A 19,303-nucleotide genomic window follows, 5' to 3' on the forward strand; every position below is an offset into this window, starting at 1 on the left:
ATCAAATACATACTAGATCTAAAGGATCATTGGAAATATTTTAGGTAAAATTGTAACTGATAAAAACACAATCGATAAGTTGTGATAAAACAGCCTGGCTATCACAACTCATTCTTGTTAATAATGTGATTGGTATGGACTGATAACGTTACGGTTACCAATTCATTTTTAATGTGTTTGGTTACTCTCAGAGTTTATAGTATATTTTATGGTCAAATGCAGAAATTTTAAGACCAATAAAAACTATAGGTAGTGCTATTACTTGAACAAAACTCGAAGAAAATATATATTAAAAAAATCTATGCGCAGCAAAGGATTAAAAGGTAGTCGACAGTAATTATAAGTACCTTTTGGTCTAATAAGGTCGGTCCGTTGTCGAGTTATTTGAGCATAAATGTTAAGCTCAGAATCTACGGAGGAAATCGAGAAACAAGCCGGCATGATTAGTAGGAAATATTAAAAATTTTATGGTTGATTTGTTCGATCGTAAGGATTCTCTGAATTATTTAAGGCGGCAAATTTAAGTCGAAAGCAACAACAACACTCCCCTCCCCACAAAAAAAGAAAATACTTTGAAAAATAACTTTGTAATTTCAGATTTTGCCAAGCCTAACTCGCTGAACAGCTTTGTAGGGAAAAGCGCAATCAGATAAATCGATGATATACAAATTAGCAATCAGATTAATTGATGATATACAAATCAAGATTAATCGCTAGATGGAGAATCCATAGGAAAAAACGAAGAAAATAAAAACTTGCTTCAAACTACCTTCTTTATGATCCGGCTTCTTAGCGAGATTCTTTTCATCAATCTTTTTCTGGAGAGCTGTGGCAAAAAAATTAGCATAGTTAATAAGTTATAATGACTGGAGCCTAAGTCTTTACCGTCAACGGTACGCGTCCTGATCAGCTACATGTAAAAAATATGGGGAAAAATTTACACTTATTAATAAATATACTGGCAGAATAAATTCAGCTCAGCACTTTACGAACAAAGAGTGCAATAAAAATTCAATTTTTCCAGACTCTCTTGGCGAAACCGTTCTTTATCTTTGGAAAAGTTTTCCCTTGAAAGATGGTATTACGCCAAGAAGGCAAATGAAAAAGAATTTAACTAAAACGTTGCGTGCGCAACCTCGAGGCTGTTACGGGAAATCAGGAATTTATTTTTCGCCGAGCGATAGACTTCTCCTCAAATCCAAGGAGTGAAAACAATTTTAAAAGACGAAAGAACAACCACCAAATATGTTACCAGAATAAAAGGCTCTTACTATTTATTTCCTCTATTCATAATTTTCTTGTAAGAAATGTTTATTGTTCCCCTAAGGATAGCTAAAGTTTTAGACCAGCAAATTCGCACAAAAACTTGGAATTCGCTGAGAGAAATGTATTTTTTTAGCCAAGAAAAAAGCGTACCTTTTGGTAAAGGAGGTGGCTCCCAGTATGGATTAACCTCTCCAGGTTGAACATGAAAAGCTGTGGAAAGAAAAACAAATGTTAGTAAATGAAAAAATCATTATTGCTAGCAAGACTTACAAGAAAAGATTATGAAAGAGTTTATCGACCAAAATTGTACAATTCGAGAACAACGGATAAAATATTATAGCTACTTATACCTTCACTTATAGAAGCCATTGTTCCGGTTTGGGGTGAAACTTATATCCTCAAAAATCGCAAATTACGACTCCGAATATAAACACAACTCAGTCGTACAAAAAGGCTCAATCAAGTTACTACACTCACGAATTACTCGACTCGACGTCATAAAGGCTTCGAATTACCATTTATGGCATACTCAAAAATGCGCGCGCGCTCTCTCGTCTCCTTTTCATTGTTAAGGCAAAAGTTTATGAATGTCACCGAGATTTACAACCAATTTAACAAATGAAAAGGATTACTTCAGGCTATTTTAACTGTATTTCACAGAGTTTGGTGAACACAGTTAGCAGTACAGATGCGCGCGTATGTCACAGTTAAAATTTTAAATGTACGTTGACAAATTTGCGCGCGCAACGGAGTGTTTTTAGTGACACACTTAGGTGGCTCCGAGCTTGCCTTTTTTCCTCCAGGCGAATTTAGCTGTATCGCAAATAGAGAAACAAAACAGCATTAAATAGAAACATACAAGAGTAGTAAGGCTTGAAGGGGTAATACAAGTTAGAGGACACTAATTAAAAACTGCAACATTGGGAGCAAGTGCACAATTAAAGAAAACTTGGTCACCGATTGAGTTACATTTGTTTTCGCAAGGCTTTTTCTTTTTTTCTTTTCTTTTTTTTTTTGTGCAAATGCAGATTCTGATAACAAATCTTTACACTGAGAGCAGGTTTAAGGTATCCGGGTTTCGAAGAACTCAGGGCTGGCCTTGTTTTGCATTTTCCTTCACTAAGTAAAACAAAAGTAAAATCTCTCTGTTTTTCCCATTCGTCCTCCTTCCCTGGGAACCCTGGGAGGGCGGGGTTGAAAGTGAACAAGTAAAATAAAGGCCATATGCATGCAATGCTATTTTCAACAATTTTAGTCTTTACTAGCGTCTGATTATCCTGCGTATATATCTATCTTGAATTAGTGGGACGCCGTACACATAAATAACTTTGTAATAAAAGCCATTATTCCTTGCGGTATGTATAGTAATAACTAGACTAGTTAATCGTTTTTAGTTGTTATCTAACATGAAATTTAGACTGCGTACTGCTAACCACTGCTGATGTAGATCTTCGTATTAACGCTGGTTGAAGCATTTTTAGTATTGACGTCAATGCAAGAAACTAGGTGGTCTGTCCCTTGGTCCGCTTTGAAACTGATCGGTTGCAATGTTGTCTTATCGCACTATCGTAAGTACCCAAGCTTTTCAATCCCACTCGAAATTTTGGATCGAAAACTTCCCCAAGAACTAACTTGATTCTAAGCCAGGCTGGAAACCACCTATACCAGGAGTTAGTGAATTATAAATTACCTCCTGGTTTGGGTGGTTCCCAGCTTGGCTTGCTTTCTTCAGGTGAATTAAAATGTAAAAACAAAGCAGTAAAGTACCACGCTTTGGAGAGACAAAGCAGCATTAGCTGGAAAAGGTTAAGAGATTGCTCATAGTGGAAAGTGTTCTTCGCTCATCTAACTATTTCAAAGGCACTATATTCAGATAATTAATAATTAAAAAAACAGACAAACCAAATAGAGCAAAAGGATTGAAAACTTTAACAGGCGGGAGGTACCCTGTAGGCGCTTTACAGGAAATGGCTGAGAGAATTCGAATTCAGGACAAACGAAAACAAATCCAGCAAGTCCTGCAGCAAGTGTTGCAAGTGGCCAGAGCGAAACTCGAACCCGGGACCGTCAGATTGCGAGTCCTACGCTATAAAGGTGTAACTAGCCTTATTTTATATTATTATATTATTTGGGGTCAAAATGCCGTGGCTGTTTTATCGTTTTTGTGCTCCTCTTAAAACTTTTGCACCACTAGACCAGTACTAAGTAAAAAAATGTCACACCGAAAATTTACCGATCATACCTGATTAAAGGCCGAACCCCGCTAATCGAAACACAAAAGAATATGAGAAACAAAGCACTATTGTCTTCCAAAAATGCAACCCGAATGACAGGAAAAGTTTGATATGCACGAGACATAAATTTCAGGTTTTTCTTGGGGAATATGCCCGCAGACCCCTTAGTATGCCCATCCGCCCTATGGATGGCTCCTGGTCGCTGAAGAACTTTTACGTCTTAAAAGACGTTTACTGGTATTACCAAAAATTATAAAGCCTAGAAAATCGGTATAACTTAGAAGAAGTTAAGTACCTTCCCCGCGGATAGCAGCCATGTTCGTGCTTTAACGAATATCTCCACGAAAAATAAGAAAATCACAGCTCCGAAGTAAACACAACTTAGTCGTTCAAAAAACTCAGTCGAATTACTGCTGTAATTAAATTCACAATTGCAAATTATTTGACGTTATAAAGGACTAGCCTTATATGGCTTATTCCAAAAATGCGCGCGCTTTAAATTTGTTTTTTGCTGTGTAAAAGAACCAGGAAAATTTTCTATCGGACTTTAAGAACCAATGTAACATTATAAGAAACAATTTCATGATTTTTATGTTTTGTGCGATTGTACTTCTCGATAATTTCTTAGTACAATTGGTAATAAACATGGGTGCGTGACACATTTGAATTAACATTGTGAAAAATTAGCGCTCCTCAAGGAAATTGAGGCAGGGGTGTTTTTTCAAATCCACTCAAAAAGTTAAGGGGGGTATATATTTTGAGGATTAAGGCCTATAGCGACAAAACTTGAGTAATAATGTGTAATAATATGTAAATTAGGTCACGTGACCTTTAACGGCCATTTTGGGCGAAAAAAACTTAAATTGGGAATGGCACCGTTTTATAACGGCAGCCAATCAAAGAAATTACAACCAAACATGTCCCTAGATGGACAACTAGACATCTGTGCCCGAGCTTTGTTGAACAATTTAGTAAAAGTGTAAATAAACGGAATTTTGTACTAGTACCCAGTCCCCTTAGCAAACGATTTTCGAATTTGGTTCCTGTCTAAAAGATTAGAGCGGTTTTCATTTGAGTGTCGAAAAGTAATTGGTTTTGCACTTTCTACACGATGCGATTGGCTTAAAAGATTCGCGCCACCTTTTCATCCAATCAGAAGTAAAACCAAAGCCAATTGTGACGCGCTCGCATGCATTTTCCCGCGCTTTGCGTCAGCCACATGTAATTACTTCGAGTTTTGATTGGTTCAATGTCTTGTCTGTGTCCTATGTGATTGGCCAGAGTAATTACTGTGGTTTTGGTTTTACGACACTCAAACGAAAACCACTCTATTACTTAAAACCAGAAATGGTGTACCCACCAGTGACATAACTATGACGATAACCGCAACTTCCAGAAACTTCCAGAAGGTAATTAAAAGTGGTGCCATATTGCCAAATGGATTTTTGTGCTAAAAACAGCCTTAATAGGTCACGTGACAATTAGTGACTCCAATCATTATTCAAAGTTGTTAAACTTATACCCAGAAAGTCTGTACATAAGTTATTTTGTGCTATGTAAAAAGCTTAGGAATTTAGACTACCCCCCCCCCCCTTGTTTTTGAGGAATTAAATAGAAGACCCATGCCTTAATTTACTGGAGTGGCAGCCGCTTTACGGCCACAATCTTTTCCTATAATGTTTTGCATATCACGATTGTCGCAAATCTAGGCTTAGTTCTGGTATGCTTTGTTTACCAACAACGCATTCTGTTTTTTCCATACATTTCCAGCTTATGAAAAATTCAATGTTATTTCAATCCTGGATGGTGTGCGCCATGATCATGAAGGTAAAATAAAAATCCAAAACAAAACAAATAAAAAAATGATAAACTTTTTAAGGCCCTCGTCATTTACTAAGTACCTATTATGACCATTTCTTACGTAAACCCGTTTATCAATTTAGAAATAGATGAAAGAAAGCCCTGAAAAATCGAACCACAAGTCTTGGGACACCCTGTCAATGAGAAGTTCTATTTTGTCAGTCAGTGACACTGGCTTACCTTCAGATCTATTAAAGTCAACGATTCCCAGAATGGACTGATTTCTACATCTGTGGAGAAAATAAAATGCTGGTAAATGAGCTCACGATTATCATTTACGTTAGAGATTGAAGAGCGCCTTAAAAAGTCTCATGTAAGAGTTTAAAGACCGCTTTAAAAAGTCTTGTGCAGGAGCTTCAAGGCTGCCATATAAAGTGTTTCAGAGAAAAATTTTAAATCCCAGACAACCAAAAAAATCAGTTCTAGTTACCTTAGTTGACATCAGCGTCGTTCTGGCTTTGAAGTTTAAAAGGTACATCCTCAAAAATAATAACCGTGCTAGCAAAATAAAGTTCTTCCAAGCGTCACAACCAATACAATAGTCAGAAATAAACAAGTTAATCCTCTTTGTGTGTGTTTTTAGTGGGAATACAGTTACAAATATACAAGCGCGCGTGACACAGTTAAATTTGAAATGGTGCCAAATTTGCGCGCGCAATCGTCATTTTACGTGAAGGCTGCCGAAATATTAGATCGTAACAGTGTAACTGTTATCTTTCTTGAATTTAGGTGAAATTTGTGAATATCTTAAAGGCTTTCTCAGCCTGCTCGAGAGAGAATGCACGATATAATAGACTGATAGGTCTGGAAAACCTTGTAGCCGCGCCTTGTTCGAAACGAAAAAGACTGGTCATCAAAGACGGTAAAAAAGGCGCGTGAAAGCGGTTGAGGGTATTCATACTTAGAGCTCGTCAATTTTACTTCTTTTCTAAAGGTTGTTTGAAGATGAGATGATGATTATGATAAGCTCCACTGCAGTTGAAAATTTTGAGCCGTTTGACAAAGCTGTCTACTCGCAGCATCCATTTGCAGCAATCTCTTGCGAAATCTAAGAGGTTCGCATTCAAAACAGGGCGCCGAATCTACGAATGAAACCTTAAGCTCGATTTTTTTGTTTTATTTTATGTTTTCTTTTTGCGCCGCATCACTAGAGTGTAGCTAAATATCGTGGTCATGGGTCGTGGGTAGAGGTCGTGGGTAGTGGGCGTGGGTCGTGGGTTGTGGGTGTGGGTAAATGTGGCGGGTAAAAAAAAGTGTAGAAAAAATGATAAAGCAAAGTAATAGAAAAAAAGAAATGAATAGAAAAAGTTGTAAAATTTTCATGAAACGAAAATCTCCAACTCGCTGATTGCCTTTTTCGTCACGGCTTCTCCTTTGTCCTCTTCCTGATATTTCCTAAGCTACGTGGGACTTGGCTCTCCTTTCACAACATCACTGTATATAAATACCTGTTGCCGATGAAGATTTATCCATACCTAAGCTATCAAAGCAAAAAAAACGGGACAGACGTAAAATATATCTGCAATCTGCAGAAAGTATGGGACAGCTCTGACTCGCTGAATGGAAATAGCTGCTCACTATTATTCTTTATTCGTTCTACAATTCCAATGATGGAAAAAGCTCCTCTGAATGATTTTCGAAGAACAGTTCCCAGTGCCGGGATATACTGCTGCAAGTAAAATAGGTAATAGTGTCATTTCGTTGCTATGACAACTCCCATGCCGTTGCAACCCTGATCATAACAAATTTTCATCTTCATCTAATACAACTGTGGTGGCAATTTTTCCAAAACTTTGTTTATGGCGACGTAGTTTATGATCAAACTTGGGAGGGATTGGCCCTGAAAAACTGTATCGAGCTATCTTAACAAAGGTAAAACTAGAAACACACGACACCCATTCAAACTTTATAACATCTTTTTAATATGACACAAATCCTTACGATACTACGATACCATGAGCAAATTTTTACAATGTGATAATATCGTACGAACTAACCCTGTCCACACATATCCTATTTTCTTTGAAAACAGAGAATTTTTTCTCCGGTTTTGCCTGAAGTCTACATGCACGTATTTGGTGAAAACGGTCATCGAAAAAAAAATATATTTTTTCAAAACCGCTGTCTAGTGTGGAGATTTTTTTAAACGTAGGCTTATCGTTTTTGTCGATGATTTCATACAGTCATCGTACAGGGCATGTCCTGTAAGATTTTCGATCGGATTTTTTTTTTTTTCGTTTTAGCGTTTTTCTGTGCACTGGTTAAAACGATGCCAATACACTAAGTGTGGACTCGTACTTTTTTTAGAAAAGAAGAAAAATCTCCGCTTTGAAGAAATATATGGATATGTGTGGATATTAAGAATATTAACGCCTAAGGCAGCAAAAACAAGTTTGTTATGTTTGATTTTGTTCTACAACGATTTATTTTTGTTTTCTAATTTTTTTCTTCTGCTTTTCTTTTGTTTTTATGATTTTTTTTTTGGTTTTTCGTACTCATTTTATTTTTTTTGTCGTTATTTTTCGCTATTTTCTTTTTTCTTTTGTTTTGTTTTTTTGTTGTTGTTGTCGTCGTTGTTTACTTTTATATTTTTATTGCTCGTTGCAGCTTTTTTTGTTAAAAATCTGTTTGCGCCTTTAGTGTTTTAGGAACAGGTCAATCTAAAGTTTTGACTATTTCAGTGGAACACAGTAAAACTAAAAAAGAGTTATTAAAAACAAAAGCGTTATGTACGATCGTAAGGAGTTAGATTAAATAATGTCAGGGCCGTAACTGTACTTTCAGAACGGTGATTGAGACAAGCGTTTTGTATTGTGTAATAGAACTAAGTAATCATTAGGACGCGTTAAAACATGGCACAAACACTCAGTGAGCAATGGGGTATTTGTCCATCTTTGTTTGCAAGCGAGTTTTTATTACTTGATAACATCACCCGAACTGTTGTTGGCCTATACAATAAGTCAAAGCTACAGCTAGTTAAACTTTATTTTTTCTATTATTAGGGTTTTTTTTTTTTATTTTTGTTTTGTTTTGTTTTTGGTGTTGGTTTGTTTCTTTTGTTCTTTTTTTTTTTTTTTAATAAAATAATATTTATTTTTCGTTTTGTGGGTTCTTTTGTTTGTTTGTTGTTTTGTTTTTTGAATGATATTTATTTCTTTTTTTTATTTTTTTGTTTTGTTTTGTGCTTTTTGTTGTTTTTTTTTGTTGGTTTAGTTTTTGTTGTTTTTTTGCTGTTGTTGTTTTGTTTTCTTACTCATTGTTTTACCGGCCGTAGCCAAGCAAAATGAGAGAATACAAATTTTTTGTCTCAATCTCCATTTTGAAAGTACAGCTACGCCCCGCCCTGACGTCATTATTTCCTTCAACTCAGCTCCTTAGTTTACCTTCAAGCAAGTTTGTTAACGGCAAACCCAGCTCTCGCGCTGCCAAGACAGGGTGAGATTAAAGTAAACACATTCGGAGTTTTTTTTACGGATTTGAAGATTAAGAATATGCGCATGTGCAATTGTCGAGAATACCGTGACCCTTTTGACAACTTATCCACAGAAGTTATTGACAAGAATGAGACCGATCAATTATTGTCATTCATTCCCGCAGATGTGTCTAAAGAAAGTCCTCCTTCTCAAGAATATCTTTTCCCTATTGCTCTCCCCCACCCTGTCCCAAACATAGCTTGTAAGTTATTGATGACAATCTAGTTATTGGTAAATAGGAGTTTTTTTTTATACAGATCAATCATTGTCATCCTTCTCAGCAAATTTATCTATAGTACGTTTTCAGTCACAACAATATCGTTTCCCTTTTGCAACCAGACCCCCACACACAAACATACACCCCCCCCCCCCTCCCATACATAATATAGCTTTAAAAATTAGGATGAGAATCTTGGCACAGTATCTAATCCACTTATTTCTAAATACGAGTATTTTAAAACAGATCAGTCATCGCCATTTCCCTCAGCAGATTTAACTAAGACTTTTGTTCATGCATAAGATTTTTTTTCCGTCTAAACCCTCCCCCCCCCCCCCCTCCCAAAACAGACCCTATCCAAAAAAAAGCTTGTTAGGTTAAGATGAAAATCGTCGAAACGCATTTACAATGAAGCGTTTCATTCTTCGGAATTTTCCAATTACTCCTCCATAATATCGCAGATTGTAATTCTGAAAAAGAGAGAACAAATTAAATCAATAATTCTAAACGTTTTGTACCATGTCTTTACCCATGTTACAACTGCTACAATTTTCAAAACGCAGTACAGTCTGGAACATTGTTTGTTTAAATTTTTTTTGCTCAACTCAAACCCGTACATCATAAGATAATGTTAAACTGGGGAAATTCTCCAGAAGAAAATTTTTCGAAAAAAAAAAATTTAAGACAAATTCCAAATTTGTATTTACCCACCTGTTCTTTGAGAAGTTCAACTTCTTGCATAAGCAGAACGTTTTGCTTCTTAAATGCAGCTAATTCGTCCTGGAGAGTTTCATTATTTCTGAAAACGACAGAGGTTAAACAGTAAAAAATAAATAAATAATATGCCTTCCTACATGTTACCCTTAGACTTGGACTCGTCTTGAAACATCCAGCACCCAGATCCCTGACGGTCAAACTTGCAGACCTGTGGGATCTGGGTAACGAAGGCCTTTAATTTTAAGTACGAATAAAATACATGTACCTATTTCGAAATTTAGGACTGTTATGTTCACGAAAATTAGCTTGTTTCTTAGTAACTATCAACACTTTTACCTTTGCCCCCCGTTTCTGTGCGCATTTGTCAGCTAGCGGAAGAATAAATCAGTCGATACATGAAAAATAGTTTTATTGGTTACCATCAATTTTGTTACCATACATTGTGAACGATTTAGTTCTTCCGCCTTTGCTTACCACTCCGATAAACTGACTTTAACTATATTGAGATGATCGACAGCGTTGTAAATTGAATCAAAATGCTGTTTTCACTAAAGATCATAAATATCTGCCCTTGTAATTACGACTCCGAGAGGCCGTCGCTGGTAAGGTTCAACCTTTGAAGTGCTAGAAATACTAAAATCGTTATTGTTATTTTTCGTCTTAATAACAAGTCGATCGTCCACTTTTGGAATTTTAGTCGTTAAACGGTTATCTAACTGTGCAAAAAGTTTAAGATAAAGCCAGAAGTGGCCGATTTGAAGCATTGATGTCCCAGAGACTAGAGGACAATAACTTTCTTTTAAAACATGTACTCTTAGTTCAGATTATAATCAAGGGTCTAAATCAACCCACTTCGCGTCGTAAGAGATTTCTAAAGTTGCTGTAGACTGTAATTGGTCGCGGCCAAGGATGGCAAAGTGAGTTACTTACTCTTGCAATTCAATCTTTGCTGCCATCTCAGACTAAAAAATAAAACATAAGAGAAGGGATGAAGTTTGTTTCACACTTAAATAGTGAATGCAAAAAAACTTAACAAATAACTTTTAAAAAAAACTACAAAACACAAAGCATCCAAACAAATTTCGATTCTATTTTGTTTACAACCACAAAATAATACAAATTACATACTAACATTCATAATGCCATCAATAAAAAGGAAGGGAAAAAAATTTAAGTGTGAAAAATTAGAAATAAGTGTCAATCAATTTCAATATAAGGTGAAGCGCGCGCTCTGATTGGTCAATTACTTATCTACAATAATAAAAGAGCATCCTTTTTTTACCTATGTTCTTCTAACGAAATACTGTGACGGTAAATTAAGTCTATTCATACTTTGTTCGGGTACGTTTTATCCTTCATCTCTGACAATTCAGAGAAAAAGATTGCCACAACTTCCTTAAATGTAGATAAGATTTCAAATAAAAACCATGTGTGGTCAACTCTTACAAATTTTTAAAGGCTTTTTAGAAGCGAGGCCTGCCGACTGAGTTGAGCAAACTAATCTGACTAGCTTCCAGTTTTTCATAGCCATGTTAAGAGGGATGTACTTACAGTCATAAATAAAGGCTATACTTTTTCACTTTCAAAAAAGAAATCAAGTAATTATTCTTCTCACCTGAATCTTCTTAGAAAGAACGGCTTTGTCTTTCTCTGCACGTTCACAAATCAAATCTTTTTCTTGAGAGCTTTTCTTCCACAATTCACACCGTTGGGCCAAGGAACGTTGCTCTTGATTAGCAATGCCTAAACTGAATAACATAAAAAAAACATATTATCATGATCATTTAAAACACTATTAATTTTAGAAAGACAAAACTTGCACGACGTATGCTATACAAATGCTAACAAGTCTTTGGAACACGTTTTTTTCGGCCGTATATAACAGAGGGTCTCCTTCATTCTGGATGAAAACCGTTACAAAAGAATGGTCACAGAATGTTACCATAAATATAATAAGTGCGCGATCGTTAAATGACAGTAAAATTGTGATGACCTGTACAGAGTAAACTTCGAATTAACCACGCAAAGCCTGCTAGATTTACTATTATCATATCATTATTGTTTAGATTATAAATTGTTGCATTTTCGTTCCCAGACTGAGCTTCGATGCTTTTGGTCAGATCTAGATCCGCCCGCGACGCTCTTTTTTTTCTTAAAGGTACAAAATGAAACTGTCACATTAAGGCAAAAAGATTATTTTACGGATCGCACCGCCCAAGGAGATCCGTTATTTACACTCTCAAGTCTGGCATATTTAGACCTACGGTTCAACTTTTCTCTCGCGCTCGCTCTGCCGCCTTGCATCCTATTAAAAACCCTTTCCTTCTTTGTTATATAGTCATTTGAGCAGCTGGTCCCACTTCTACTTACCGTATAATACCGTCTAAGCTTAAGCTTTAAAAAGTCATTATGAATCAAATTCATTTCAAACCGATCCATAGGTGGACCAATATGTGTCTGTGCGTGTGGCCAGAGGGGGACCTATATCTGTGTGTTTGTGTGTCGGGGGGCCATAATCGAAACTATATTTTTGTTTCCAGGTGATGGGCTTATGACTGGGAGGGCTCATAAGTGGGGAGGAGGTTATAGCGGGAATTTAAGGTATTCCTTACACGATTGTCTGGCATGTGCCTGTATGGAAGCCCGGCCTTCAAAGTGTTTATTACGTTTTACTTACTCTTCGGTGGTTTTCTGGTGAGACGATTTGTAATAGGCGACCTGCAAGTTTAAAAAACTTTCGTTAGCATTTCATACTAAAGACGAAAAGAATAAAAATAGAAATGCGCTTTTTTGAATGTCAATGTATTTAGCACGAAAGTAATAATTGGGGAAACTGTTTTTAGGTCTTTTACTGGAGACGGGACTGCTGCCGCCTTGGTCATCCGAACCATGCGAAAGCCAGCTGCTTGCAGTGCAAAGGGGGTACCTCCATTTCTCAGTTATTTTAAGACCCTGAGTATTGGTCTTGGCCGGGAATCGCATCCACGGCATCTCGCTTTGTAGTCAAGAGCCCTACCTGACCAACTGAACTAATTCTGCTGGGGTTCTAAAATTCTTCTGCTTTGCTATAATATGTTAAAGTATGCTAATGTAAGCTTTCAGTTGAAAACTGTTCTTTTCATTTTGGAGTACTCTGCACTAATTTGTTGACAAGCAATACAAAAATAACTGCTGTAGAAAAGCGACGACGGAAACTAGTTCAAAGAAGAAAAGGTATCATCTGTTGATTGAGGCTTGTCCTATAAAAATTTTCAATTGTTTTTAAAAAGAAGCAATATTCAAAGTGTTGAAGCTAGAGACAAGATACCTCATCTTCCAGTCCATGTATGATCTTTGAAGCGGCGCTAGAATGAAACAATTTAACGAAATAATGAATTATTGTGCTGCCTTTTGCGAAAACTAGGGTAACGTTGTGAAGGAGGAATTAAACCTTCTAGGTATCTATCTAAAAATAAATCTGTCTAAAAGCCAATAAACTGCCTGGGACATGAGTAATTTCCTCGGATAGGTGCCGTCCTTGTCAGTTTTTAGTTTTTCCTGGTATCAATTTTGTCAAAGTTTTCCTTTTTTCCTTTAAATACTTTTATTCTAAAGTTGACTTTGACTCTTATACATCTCTGGCCAATTTCTACCTCGTATCCGTCAGAAAAGCCTTCATTGCAGGCCGGTTCTCAATAGATGGGGAGGTACTCCTGAAAATTTGTTCGAAAAGTTACAATTTCTCAAAGCAAACTAAAAGATAAAGCACTTACAGTTCTTTAACTCGCACCCGTTCTTGCAACTTTGAATCGAAAAAAGAAAAAAGACACAAAATCAGAAAATAAGCCAACGAATACTAGAGGTGTCCTATATAACTCTTAGTCACGTGCCCCTGTTTAAAGTAAACCTTTCCTCGTTTTTTTTATTAATGCACATCCAAGTAGTATAGTGGGTACCAAAAAGGTCTCTTTTTGGGGGGGGGGAGGTGGGGTGGGTTCCTTTAGTTGGTTAATATAGTTTATATAACTTCCACTCACCTCATTATAAGTGGCGCGAAGTGCGACAAATTCCTGAGATAATTCATCTTTGAGTTTTTCGAGATTGCTCCTTAGTGCTTCATCATCAGCTTCCAATTTAAGGATCCTCTCCTGTGCTTTAGAAAGGTCGCGTTCCGTTTTCTAAGAAATTAATGAACTATAAGTTAGGTTGAAACCACAATCGATGCCTCATAACTGGTAGTCGTTTGTTGGGAGACTATTGCGTGACTACACGAAAAACAGCTTCGAGGGAGACTACAAATTTGTTTTAAAACGTTTTAAGGAATTAGAAGAAAGTAGATCATACCAAGAGAACTCGGTTTATCTTGCCGCCTTCCTTCTCCAATGAAAGCTTCATGGCATCCAAAGCATTCTTCTCTTCCTCGATTTTCTTCCACCTTCAATTTTAATTGTAACAACAGAAAGAAAAATATCCCTGAAGTCAGCATGGACGATTCTCGGACATAATCTCACATAAAAATTTTTCCACTACTGAATCGAAATAACAGTAAGGCATTGAAAGGAATCTTACATATCCTCGGCAAGCTCTCTTGCTTTTGTCTGTTCCTTGATCTGCGGAAATGTATAAGAAGAAAGGCAAACGAGTATTTCCGAGCACTGCTTTCTGACTTTTGCTTAATCTAGGTTTTCCCATTGAGGAGAAACTGGTTACCCATTAATATTGGCTTCTTTTTCAAGTCTATATAATATTCGTTACTAAGAGAAAAAAAAACAGTTCAACCTGCAAACAGAATTTTTTTTGTTTGTTTGTTTGTTTGATATCTTTTTCATGACTCCACAGGAGCATTGAGTAATGTTAAAAATGCATTTATCACAGAATTGACCTAAAACAGCAATATCAAATATCAATATATCAAATATATAATCAAATATCAAATATCAAATATCAAATATCAAATATCAATATCAATATCTAAGCAAGCCTGTCAGAGGACTTTGGTTGGTTCTCTATTTATCACAATTGCCCTTGACTCCTATCCTACCTCATTTTGTTGATACTTGTCTTTGATTTCAAGATCACTAACTCTTCTTGAATGCCGTTTCAATTTCAGGGAGAATTCCTCTCTTTCTTTATCCAGAGTTTGTTTCATTTCTCTGTGTGAATAGAAGATGAAACACATTAGGCTTGGTTATCTACCGTCTCATTCTCACCCCCACGGGCCGGCAGCAGTAAGATCCAAAGGTTCGGGTCACGAGATTGCTACCGTTTGTGCGCACGCGTTTGTTTTCATCGCACGCAAGGGGCATGCCAAAGGATGAAAATTTCTTACATCGGGTATCAAATCAAACCCTCTTTAATGGCCAGAAATTAAATGGAGCTTAGAGTCAAATGAATGCTTATCAAGTTTTGCACAAGAATTGAGATATTTTTTTCATAAAAAAGGGGAGGTGGTCTTTGCCATGTTCAGACAAAAACTCCATTAACACTTTAAGCAGTAAAACGTCGCTGACGTTGAGACAAATTCGCTAGCATGATCTGTCGGCTATAAACTAAAACCTACTCAAGACGTTCCTGAAGAGTCTTGGTCGTGCCGTTCTTTTCCTCTCGTTGCTTTTCCTCATCTTCCTGTTGTTTCGCACCTTGTTGACGTTTTGTCGCAACTTTCTGCGGCTGTGTCGCATCTTTCTGCTGTTTTGTCGCAATGACAGCTAGCTGCTGTTGGGTCGCAACCTGTTGATATTGTTCCCCAAACTGATATTGTGTAGCGACTTGCTGATGTTGATTCACACACTGATATTGTGTCGCAACTTGCTGATGCTGTGTCGCAATTTGCAGATGCTGTGTTGCATACTGCTGCGGGTGCATTGCGGCAAATTGCTGTTGAGCTGCATATTGTTGTTGTGCTGAAGTGGTAGTCCAGTATGGTTGCCTGTGTGACAAAATATAATTTGAGCTGACGTTAAAACTGATGATAGCATTACTTGTGTGAACACTGTTTCTGTCTGAGCCAATTCCATAGATTTACCATGAATGTTTACCTGACAACAGCAGATCGTGGAAGTCATTTTGGCATAAAAGGCTTATCAGATAGGTACGTAAAAAATAAAAACTTACATAAATGTGGCATGACCAGGCTGCAGTTGAATTCCGCCAGCCCAAGCTTGCTGAACTGCAGGATACTGGAACTGTTGGTACTGAACGGGAAAGGGCTAGGAAAAAATATTCCATACGTGTACTTATGAAGTTTCACAAAGGCAACTTTTACAATACCCCACTGTCAGCCATATAATAATCTCAGTTTATGTCTTTTTAAAATAAAAAGTTTAATAATTTTGCAGGGCGGGAAATCTCTTTTGCCTTTGCGCTAAGTTTCCTACTTGCTCAAATTTAAGATTTCCTTTGATTTTGCATACTAAAAGAGACCTTTGACTTGTTCTACTTGCTGAGAAAATAATAAAAGATACAAGATCCAAGAAATGGCTTTCCTCATCTTAGAGCAACGAAAATATAAAAGTCTAATTGTTTACGGGCCAGGTTTTCGCTTTACCAATAATCAGTTACCTGAACGCCATAGTAACGCTGGATGTCTCCTTGAGGGTTCCAGTAAGGATTAAATTCCCCAGGTTCAATCTGGTCAACTGAGGAAAAACCAAAACGCCTTAGAGTGAATAACTATTGCAATGGGAAATATTTGTTGGCAAAGAAAACAAGTGAAAGGAAAAATAGTCAAAAACAGCGGATTTTTATCTCCGGGTTTAGGCTTTATAGCTGTTGAAAAAATTATTTATATATGCCGTTATACAAATATCAATTCATTAGGAATAGCCTGCATTGGTGATCCAATACTATTAGATCTAAAGCGTCATTGGAAAATATCATTTTGGGGGTAAAATTATAACTGATAAAAAATAACCGAGAAAACAGCCAGATAAAAAAGCTTGGCGATTTCAACCCACACTGGTTAAAAATTGTGATTGGTATGGATTGATAACGTTACGGGGCAATTTCCCCAAATCCAGGGAGTGAAAATAATTTTAACAGACAAAACAAAAACCACCAAAAATATTACCATATATAAAGCTCTTACTATTTACTCTCTACTATTTATAATTTTTTAAAAGGAATCTTCACTCTTCCCCTAAGGATAGATAAAGGCTTAGCCGAGTAAATTTGCGCAAACTCTTGGTTTTCATTGAGAGAAATATTGTTGTTCAGTCAGAAAAAGCGTACCGTTTGGTAAAGGAGTTGGTTCCCAGTCAGTTTTTCAGATTGAACCTGGTCAAATAAATCCATGATGTATCTGTCCAGGTTTAACCTGAAGAACTGTGGAAAAAATCATGATTGCTAGCAAGACTTGCAAAACAAGCTTATCAAAGAGTTTGTCGACCAGAATCATGATTTCGAGGACGGCCGATAAAATAATGTAATTACCTTGCCTGATACCAGCCATTGAACCGTTCTGTGAGTAAGTTATATCCTCAAAAATCGCAAATTACAACTCCGAAAATAAACCAACTCAGTCGTACAAAAAACTCAGTCAAGTTACTACACTCACGAAGTAATCGACGTCATAAAGGCTTTGTTTTGCCATATATAGCATATTCCAAAAATACGCGCGCTCTCTCTCGCCTTTTTTTCATTGTTGAGGCAAAGGTTTATGAATATTTTCCACCAAGCTTTACAAATAATCAAGAAATGGAAATGATTACTTAAACTAGTTTAACCGCATTTCACAAAGTTTGGTGAATACAGTTAGGAGTACAGATGCGCGCGTATGACACAGTTAAATTTCAAATGTTGACAAATTTGCGCGAGCAACCGAGATTTTCAGTGACACACAACTTGGTTTGTTTTTTCCAGTCGAATTTATCTGTACCTCGGCTATAGTGAAACAAAACAGCATTAAATAGAAAAATACATGAATAGCAACGGTTAAAGGGCTATATAAGTTAGAGGACAAAAGTTAGTAGGAGGAAGGATACAGTTCTAGTAAACTTTTGGTTACCAATCGCGATTGACTTTCTTTGCGCAAATGCATGTCATTCTAATATTATACTTATGCACCTAATTATCGTTGCTCATATTTCAATCAACAAAGGCCCCCATCAACAGCGGGTAGTCTGACTGTGCATATACTAGACAGATTTTTGCGCAAACAAAATTGAAAGTTCCCAGTTACGATAACCGAAGTTGTTCTTTTACGCAGGTGTCATGAATTGATCATGATTAAGCTTAATTGAATGCGCGATCTCCCAGGTCAAAAAGCCGTGACTGAATTTTATCTCGCTAGACCACTACAAAGTAAAACAATATCACACCGAAAATTTACCGATCACACCCGATTGAAACTGAAGTCGAACGCCGATAATCGAGACACAAAAGAATGTGAGAAACAAAAGCACTATTATCTTCAAAAAATGCAAAAGTTTGATACGCAGGAGACACAAACTTCAGGTTTTTCCTGGGGAATATCCCTGCAAACCCCGCAGTCTGCCCATCCGGCCCTATGGGTTTGGATTAGACCCCGACTCTGAACCCTGCTCTCCGGTCGCTGAAGAACTTAAGACTTTGACTGGTACTATAAGCAAAAAACTTTAAATTTTAGAAAATTAGTAACTAAAAGGAGTTATAAGTACCTTCCCTGCGGATGGCAGCCATGTTCGCGCTTTAACGAATATCTCCACGAAAATAAAAAAATCGCAGCTCCGAAGTAAACACAACTTAGTTGTTAAAAAATCTCAGTCGAATTACTTCTCTAAATTCACAAATTATTTGACGTTATAAAGGTGTAACTAGCCTTATATGACATATTCCAAAAATGCGCGCGCTTTAAACTAGCTTGTTTTGTGCTGTGTCAAAGAATCAGGAAAATTTCCTATCGATTAAGAACCAATGCAACATTTATAAGTAATAATTTCATGCTTTTTATGTTTTGTGTGATTGTCTTTCTCGAGTCTTTCTCGATTCTTTCTCTGTGAGAATACAATTAGCAACAAACATGGGTGCGTTACACACTTGATTTAAACATGGTGAAAATTTTTCGCTCGCAGCCGTTCTTTTCGGCCACAATTTGTTCAGGGGCACCCAGCGAGAATATTATTTAAAACCACATAAACATAGCATTGTTGAACGCATTTTAGAATTTTTCGGTAGATATAGGCATATTTTTATCCCCTAAAAATTTTTCATCTGTTCGGATTTCTTAGCTGAAAGTCCAGTGATCCGTAAATAATGGGAATCAAAACTTACCACTTCGAAAATTTCAGCCAGAAAAAAGGCTCCGGAAAATTCCAGGTGACTTTTTTAGGGTAAAAATGGGCAATTATACCATTTTTTAGATGTTCGAAATTCTAGGAGAGGCAGGCAAGCAAGAAATTAAAAAATAAATGTTCCGAAAATTCTAGATCTTAAATCGTCTTCCCTTCAGATATTTTCCAAAACTTGACGTTGCGTGCCCCTGTTTTTTGCCTATAATCTTTTAAATATGACGATTGGCGCAAATCCAGGCTTAGTTACGCTCCGTTTACAACCAACACATTCGATTCTTTCCAGACATT

At 36.8% G+C, this 19,303-nt stretch overlaps 1 long non-coding RNA gene across 1 annotated transcript; it reads right to left on the reverse strand.

The window, feature by feature from the left end:
- Positions 1-344: 344 nt before the first annotated feature.
- Positions 345-3,899, reverse strand: LOC140943827 (uncharacterized). The gene is made up of 3 exons (XR_012166638.1): positions 3,796-3,899; positions 1,417-1,476; positions 345-410 (listed from the first exon to the last, which is right to left on the reverse strand). It is a non-coding gene; the product is annotated as an uncharacterized lncRNA (long non-coding RNA).
- Positions 3,900-19,303: the final 15,404 nt, after the last annotated feature.

The sequence above is a fragment of the Porites lutea genome, chromosome 7 (assembly GCF_958299795.1).
Source record: "Porites lutea chromosome 7, jaPorLute2.1, whole genome shotgun sequence".
Taxonomy (NCBI): Eukaryota; Metazoa; Cnidaria; class Anthozoa; order Scleractinia; family Poritidae; genus Porites; species Porites lutea.